The sequence below is a fragment of the Elephantulus edwardii genome, unplaced genomic scaffold (genome assembly GCF_000299155.1).
Source record: "Elephantulus edwardii isolate Elephantulus edwardi_28Jun2011 unplaced genomic scaffold, EleEdw1.0 scaffold00577, whole genome shotgun sequence".
In the NCBI taxonomy this organism is placed as follows: Eukaryota; Metazoa; Chordata; class Mammalia; order Macroscelidea; family Macroscelididae; genus Elephantulus; species Elephantulus edwardii.
Window position 1 is genome coordinate 64,346 of NW_006400327.1, and position 7,191 is coordinate 71,536.

General features: G+C 50.2%; 2 pseudogenes; one reads left to right on the plus strand and one right to left on the minus strand.

Annotated features, from left to right (window-relative positions):
* Positions 1-760: 760 nt before the first annotated feature.
* LOC102850034 lies at positions 761-3,772 on the minus strand (annotated as a pseudogene).
* A 241-nt stretch (positions 3,773-4,013) lies between these two features.
* Positions 4,014-7,191, plus strand: part of LOC102850453 — a 22,318-nt pseudogene continuing 19,140 nt past the window's right edge.

The following is a 7,191-nucleotide window of genomic DNA, read 5'->3' on the forward strand; positions in this document are numbered from 1 at the left end:
TGGCTGGTCTGCAGAGTTCACAGAAGCCAGCTGGCTGGCTCGTTTTGGTGGGAACCCAAGAGAGCTCTGCCAATTTCCCCACCTGTAGGCACGCCCTTAGGTGCTCTCCCAGATAATCAGCCCCAGTAAACACAGATAAGATCCTACAGGCCTTTCTTCTGCCAGGTTAGTTCCAGAACAGCTAGGTTGATAGCTCCAGGTGATGGCTGGATCCGCAGTGGTGCCCTGAGGTCACAGGGCTGTGGTGGGGGCTGAGGTGCGTGGAAGCAAGGGACTAGGGGGGTAAGGAGCGCAGGGCTTGGACCCTACCACCAAGAGGTGGGGGCGGGGCTTGGGCAGGTGCGGGCTACAGGGTGGTCGCCCAGTGGCGGGTAGTCTTCGCTCCTCTGGAGTTCCGCGGTGGATGACTCACTATTGCTCTTCCTGGGTCTCTTCCTGGCCCGTCTTACTTTCATCTTTTAATGCTTCCTGGATCATTTAACATTCTACCCAAAGTATCCTTAAGTATTGCCACCCATGGCTTGAATTTATTTTTCAACTCCTTCAGCTTAAGAAACGCTGAGCAAGTTCCGTCATTAGTAGACCAAATAAGAATGTTACCAAGTGAGCAGACTGATGGTGCCAGTTTCGATATGGTGTTGGTGGTCTGCTCTGTGGTTCTGTTTCCGAATAGAAGTAAATATCCATTGAGCCCCTGGGTGGTGTAAACAGTTAAAAGTAATTTGCTCTTGGCTTCGAGGTGGGAAGTGGAATGTTCCCACTAAAGTCTTGAGAGAAAAACCCAGCGATTACGTCTGAGTAACCAGCCAGCCTTGGACAGCACAACTCCACTCTGGGAAACGTGGATCCACATGAGTTGGAGCCATCTCATTACCAGCTGTATTTCTTTTTTTTTCCCCCACTGAGCGGTGCCGAGGTTCATTTCGTCCCCACCGCTGCTTCAGCCTTCTTGCATAGATTTGGAAGCTGGTTTGCACAGGGCGGGGGCAGTAGCAGGGGCGCCAGCCCTTCCAGAGGTCACTGGCGGCTCAGCAGGGTGGTCACCCCATTCGCTGCCACTGCTGGGGGGCTTCCCCCGTGCTGCTGTGCCATTGTCCACCAGGGTGGAGGGGGAGGATGGCTCTTCCCAGAAGTTCTTGGCCTTGGGATGAAGGTTAGGCATCTCTCCCCAGCCTGACGAAATTGAACCAAGCAGCGGGGACCGTGTTAGCTGCATGCTGGCCTGGTGTGAGGGAGGTGTCTCCGCCGTGCTGGCGTTGTTACTGGTGGTGGTGGCTGTGGTGCTGTTCTGCATGACGGGGTTGTTACGATCCCACATATTTACAGTTTTATTGTTGTAGGTGCTCGGGTCCCCCCAAGCTGAGGTACCATCATCAGTTTCCATTTTGCGTCGAAAAGAGGGTGGCGAGGGCTCCTCCCAGCTGGTGGCCTCGCCACAGTCCTTCTGCTTGACTGGTACTGGGCCCCCGATCCACCCTGTTCCTGTCTGCTTCACAGAGGCAGCTCCTCCCCAGTTACTCACCTTGCTGTCTTGGGGTTTGCTCGCCCAGTTCTGCTGTGGGCTGGGCTTTAGAGACCCCCCCCCCAGCTTGTACCTGGATTAACCTTTGCATTTGTGCCATTGCCCCACCCACTGGTCCCAGACCCTGGAGCATCGTTCCACCCGGAGCCAGACCTGCTACCGTCAGCATCCCAGCCGGACCCACTCTTCTTCCCCTCCCCCAGGTGTCCCAGGACCGAGGCTGAGTCTGCCCAGTCGCCCCCTCCGGCATTCCAGGCTGCGGTAGACTTCTGTCCATCTCCCCAGTTTTGAGATTTGGGTTTCTGAGGCTCACCCCAGGTGGGCGGCTTGTCCTCCTGACTGACAGTTCCACTCCAGGAGTGGCTGCCCTTGGCGGAGGCAAGCAGCAGCAGCTTTGACGGCAGGGGAGCTGACAGAGTCTCCCCACACCCCCGGGCCGCTCGGCACTTTTCTGTTGCCGTCTCCCCAGCCTGTGTTCGTGGGAGCAGCAGTGGAGGCCGAGCTGACCCAGCCAAATACTGCAGAGGTATTTGTACTGCTCATGATGGCCCCATCGCTCCTGCCCCCTGAGCTGGAAGGCTGAGTAGCTGCACACCCCCAGGCCTCTGTCCCATTGTCATTCTTCCTCTTGGACCTAGGGGATTCCTCAAATTCCCAGGCAGTGTTTTGCTTTACAGGAGTCTGTCCCCAGCCAGTGTTTTACAGGACTCTTGGGTCAGGATCGCTCCTTGGCAATTGGAGGTGCCCTTGGTCGACCACCCCCTTGTCGTGCCTGCGGCCTTCCGTGGGCCCCTCCCGCCTGGCGCTTCATTGTGGTGACCGGAACCCTCGCTGTTCCCCTCGCCGGTGGCAGTTCCGGCAGATGCCCACGAGTTCATGTGGTTACCTCCAGGCTGCATGGCAGGGTTCTGGCTACTGACGTTAGGACTATCCCACCCTGTTGATCCTTTCCCATTGATGTCATTACTGGAATGCTGGTTTGGGGGCTTCCCCCAGTCCCCATTCACACCATTGGAGGTGCTTCAGCTGGGGTGGCCCCAAGCTCTCCTGAATGGACATTCCCAATGCCCCTGCTGCTGCTGCTCCTGCCCCAAGCCGGTATGCCAGGGCCCGCAGGCGGCCCCGAGTCCCGAGTCCCGAGCCTTGGCTCCGTTTCCTTCCTTCTGCACAGCACTGCTCGATCCATTCGGCTTTAGCACTTAATGCTGAGTTCACAGTGTCTCCATTCCCCTGACTGAACCCACAAGTACTACTTCCTGTGGCCAGGTTACCTGGGGACAGTCCCCACACAGAGCCGCCCAGGCCTTCTCCACCCCTGCTGACTTGAGACACCGATGCGCCGTAAGCACCAGGGGGGGCTTGCAGGTGGGGTGGCACGATGGCCATGCCCGAGTTGGGCAGTCCATTGGTCTGCACTGCACTGATGGGGTTTGGGGGCGGGTTCATGGGGTTAGTGTTATTTGGTCCTTCAGAGTTAAGGTTCTGAGGTTGTACGCTGAAAGACACATTCTGAGAGGCAGGCGTTTGTGGCTTTGCGTTCTCAGGCGGCAGCAAGCTCCCCCAAGCACCTAACGTGCCTGCTGGGTTCCCGTTCTGGTTGCCCAAGTTTTGCCCGATGGCACTGACTGGACTGCAAATACTGAAAGGGTTGCCTGTTGCCCTAGCTCCTTTGTGTCCAAGCACAGGCCAGGCAGCTGGGTTGGCATTGGGGTTAAGGTTCAGGCTGATGCCAGCACTGGAGGTGGACGCACCCCAGCAGTAGTTCTGACTTCTCCCATCCCCAATCATGGTGTCCATTTTCCCATCTCCGCCACCAATGGGGCAGTGAGCGAGGCCAGAGCTGGAGCCTGTGGCTACGCCTCACACGCTGGCTGTGCTTCCGGAGCCCCCGTTGGCCCCAGCTGCTCCAAGGGTGCTCTGAGGAGAAGTGCTTTGGACGAGTGCGCCGTTGGTGCCATTACTGCTATTGGTCTTATTTGGGTGGCCAGTGAAGCTGCCCTGGGCGCTCCCTGTAGCCATGCTACTGTTCTCGGAGCCACAGGCGGAGGCCGCGTCAGCATCCGCAGCATATTCTGGGGCTGCTTCCAGCTCGGCTCCCGGGATGGCAGGCCTGGCCTCTTGGTCAGCCCTCTGCAGTGTCACTTGATCCCAGCTGCAGTTGGCCTCGCTTCTGTAACAGGGCTGCTGTCCCCAGTGGGGACTTTCATAATGATCTGCCAACCCACCGTGGCTGAGATCTGTTTGGAGGTTGCTGGGAGGAGCTGTATTTCTTTTTGTCAATCCATTGGGCAGTTTCAGAAATCCTGGTTCAGTCCAAGGCTTCTCAGCAGGGCATATGAATATGTTTCTAAAATGTTGTTCTCTCTGAATCACTGGATTTCCTTCCTTCTCCAGTGTTTCTGCCAGAGGCTGTTTGAAGTCATAGTTAACCCCAGAGAACCATTCCTTCTAAAGGACTTTACTGATGTGAAAGAACTTGAAAAGTCGAATAATGCCATTGGAGCTGCGACAGGCCTTGCTTCACCTGCCACCACTGGCAAAGGCAGAGGACCCCCCGATCTGTGGACCAGGTGCTGCCCCTCAAGGGGAACTCTCCAGCCCTGAAGCTGCCCGGCAGCTTTTCAGACACTTTCAATACCAGGTGCCTTCTGGGCCCCACAAGACCCTGCGGCAACTTCGGGAGTTCTGTTTCCAGTGGCTTCAGCCAGAAGTTCACAGCAAAGAGCAGATCCTGGAGCTCCTCATGTTGGAGCAGTTCCTGACCATCCTGCCTGGGGAGATCCAGATGTGGGTGCGCACACAGTGTCCTAACAGTGGAGAAGAGGCTGTGACGCTAGTGGAGAGCTTGAAGGACAACCCACAGAGACTGTGGCAGTGGGTAAGCAAGAGGGTATTGGGATCTAGGACCCTCTTGAAGTGTCCTTGTGCCTCATCTGTGCTTCTGCATGCCTCTCAGTTTTCTGATTGGTTCAAATGGTTTTTACTTGACTATTAACCTTAAGGTTGGTCCTTTGAACCCATCAAGTGACACCATTAGTACGTAGATCTTGAAACCCAAAGAGCTGCTCTGCTCGTGATGTTGCTATGGTTGGAATGAATCCTTCCACAGCTGCTTTGTTTTATTTTCCTTTGTGTGTTAGTAGCTGCACTCTAGTTGGTAGGAATTGAAGGTACACTCTTAAAATTTATACTAATTTTCACACTAAAATGTTTGCATTTATTTTAAGTTTTTATTGGTACAGACTGTCTAATAGATACCTTATATTGTATTAGAGACATAGTTTGAAGGTCTTACAGGCCTGGTTCGATACGAGCAGTTTGCTTGTTTTGTGGTATTCCTGTCAGTGGCTGGAAATACTTGCCACATGAGAAAAAGAAGCTGGCTTTTTTCTTTCCCATTACCTTTTCCAAAAGACTATAATCTGTTATAAAAGATTTGCTTCACGTTTGCAGGAATACCAACTTGGCATTCTTCAGTAACCAGTAATATATGGTCTTTAGATCAGCAGCCAGGTTCTGGGACAGGAAAGCTCACCTGAGGAGGTGGAATCTGCAAGCTGCCAACTGAGGGAGGCAGTGGAGCTGGGACTTCGGAATTCAGCCTCAGGGCCTGAAGAGCATCTTAGCCACATCATCAAAGAGGAAGCTGTCACTGATTTGAAGTTAGGTGGGAGCCAGTTCTTGTTCATGGTGTTTATTGGGGGCCTTGGCAAAAGTAAGAGTTCCTGGGTTTCTGAATTGAAATTGTATTCAAATTGAGGTATCCCTGGAAAGTTTGGGAACAGTGTCACTGACCACAAGTCATTCTGATGGGAGACTTCATGTCTGCATTTTCAGTCACTTTATATCTTCATTAGACCATTTGGATTTTGGATTTGAAAAAGGAGGGGAGAGAATATTTGAGTGAGACTTGTTGGGATATTAGAGAGACTTTGATATTTGAACTTTGTTAGTAATGTAAGTACAAATATTGAAATTGTGGATGAAAGTATTAGTTCTAATTTGTTAAATTTTTATTTTATTTTTTTTTATTTTATTTTACTTCACTTCACTTTATTTTATTTTATTATCAGTGTCCTCTGTGGAATGACTGAGAAAGACATCTAGATTCTTAAAACTTCCTATTTCTCACTTCAGTGATGACTGCTCCCCAGCTTCTTGCCCAACCTGAGGAAAGGCTCATCAGCGACCAGGACTCTGGAAACTCGTTTATCCAAGCATCATCTCAGGTAAGTGAAGTTTTTCTGATTTTCTGGCTTCTGATCATTTTGATCATTCACCGATAGTTAGGAGAACTGAAATGAGTGCCTTGTCAGAAGTACTTTGGATAAGAGGGCCTCGATAGGGTAACAGCAACCATACACATGAAGAGAAACTTGAATTTCTGAATTTCTCTCAGGTCTTCTTGAGGTAGAATGCTTTTTTTAAAAAAATGCCATTTAGAATAGGGGAATCTAGGCCATAAACAAAGAAGGAAAGACCTGTGATGAGACAAATCTTGTCTTGCCCGTGCAACACTCCAGTTATAAGGAGAATGAAACAAGTTAGAGTGGTAAAACTCTACAAACAGCAAAAATGAAGAGCCAAGAGTGGAGTACATGCTTGAGATCTGGGTCGTGTGCTGAGAACTCATAGACCTAGGGCAGAGAGTGGCCAAAACACAGGTACATTACCCAGGAATGCCTAGGTGCAAAAAGAGTGGCTGCAGCGTGGGCATGCAGGGTGTCTGAGTCTGGCTTTACCTGCTTCATTAAGGGGAACTTCCCCATCAATAATAACCATAGCAGCAAACAGATAGTGTCTTAGTTAGACTGCACCCCCCACCCCCAAAATCTGTACCTCTTTCCTACCAATCAGTTGGGTCCAGTGTTCATTGTTGACTCATAGACTTTGCTCACAATTGTGAGGTTTATTAGGAAAATAAATTGGAAAGTGGAGGAGGCAAAGGTTATCACCCAGTTCAAGTCCAAGCTTAGCCCAGCATTCCAAAGCCAGATTAGCAACAAAACACAATTCCTCAATTAATGAAAGTTTCCATTTCAGTTCAGCAGCACAGATTACAGAAGCCTCCGGTCCCCTCAGTGATTCAGCAGGGTTTGTCTCACAGCCATTATAAGTAGGCTTTTTCTCAAATTATCTGGCTAGCAAAACCTTTTATCTGTTTTCAGCAGAAATAAAAGAAGCCTTAGGCTTCACCTTGCCATAGTGTTGAGGTAGCTTGAGACTGTGTCGGTCCCCCTCGTGTCAACAAGAGCTAACATAATGACTAGAACAGCCAATTTTTAGGGTTTCTGACAACATTCTAGCTTACAAATATTGAAAAGGGACAAAGACTTCCCCAGCTAGTGTCTAAATTTGAACTTCTAGCTTCCTAAAATGGGAGAGAATAAATTTTTGTTCCTTATACATCCACAGGTCTTTGCTGTAAATATAATAAGCATGTTCATCACTCCTGCATTTTCTTTTGTGCATTGTATAATCCCTGTTTTGCCTTTCTCTGACTTCCTCTTCCCATTCTGAGCAACAACTGATCTCATTTCTGTCACCATAGAATAGTTTGCATATCTAAGATTTTTTTTTTATAATTATATTTTATTAATTTTCATAAACATTTACAGAGATTTTGGGTTTCCATTCATTCATTGTTGCACTATTCTCTCTACCCTCCT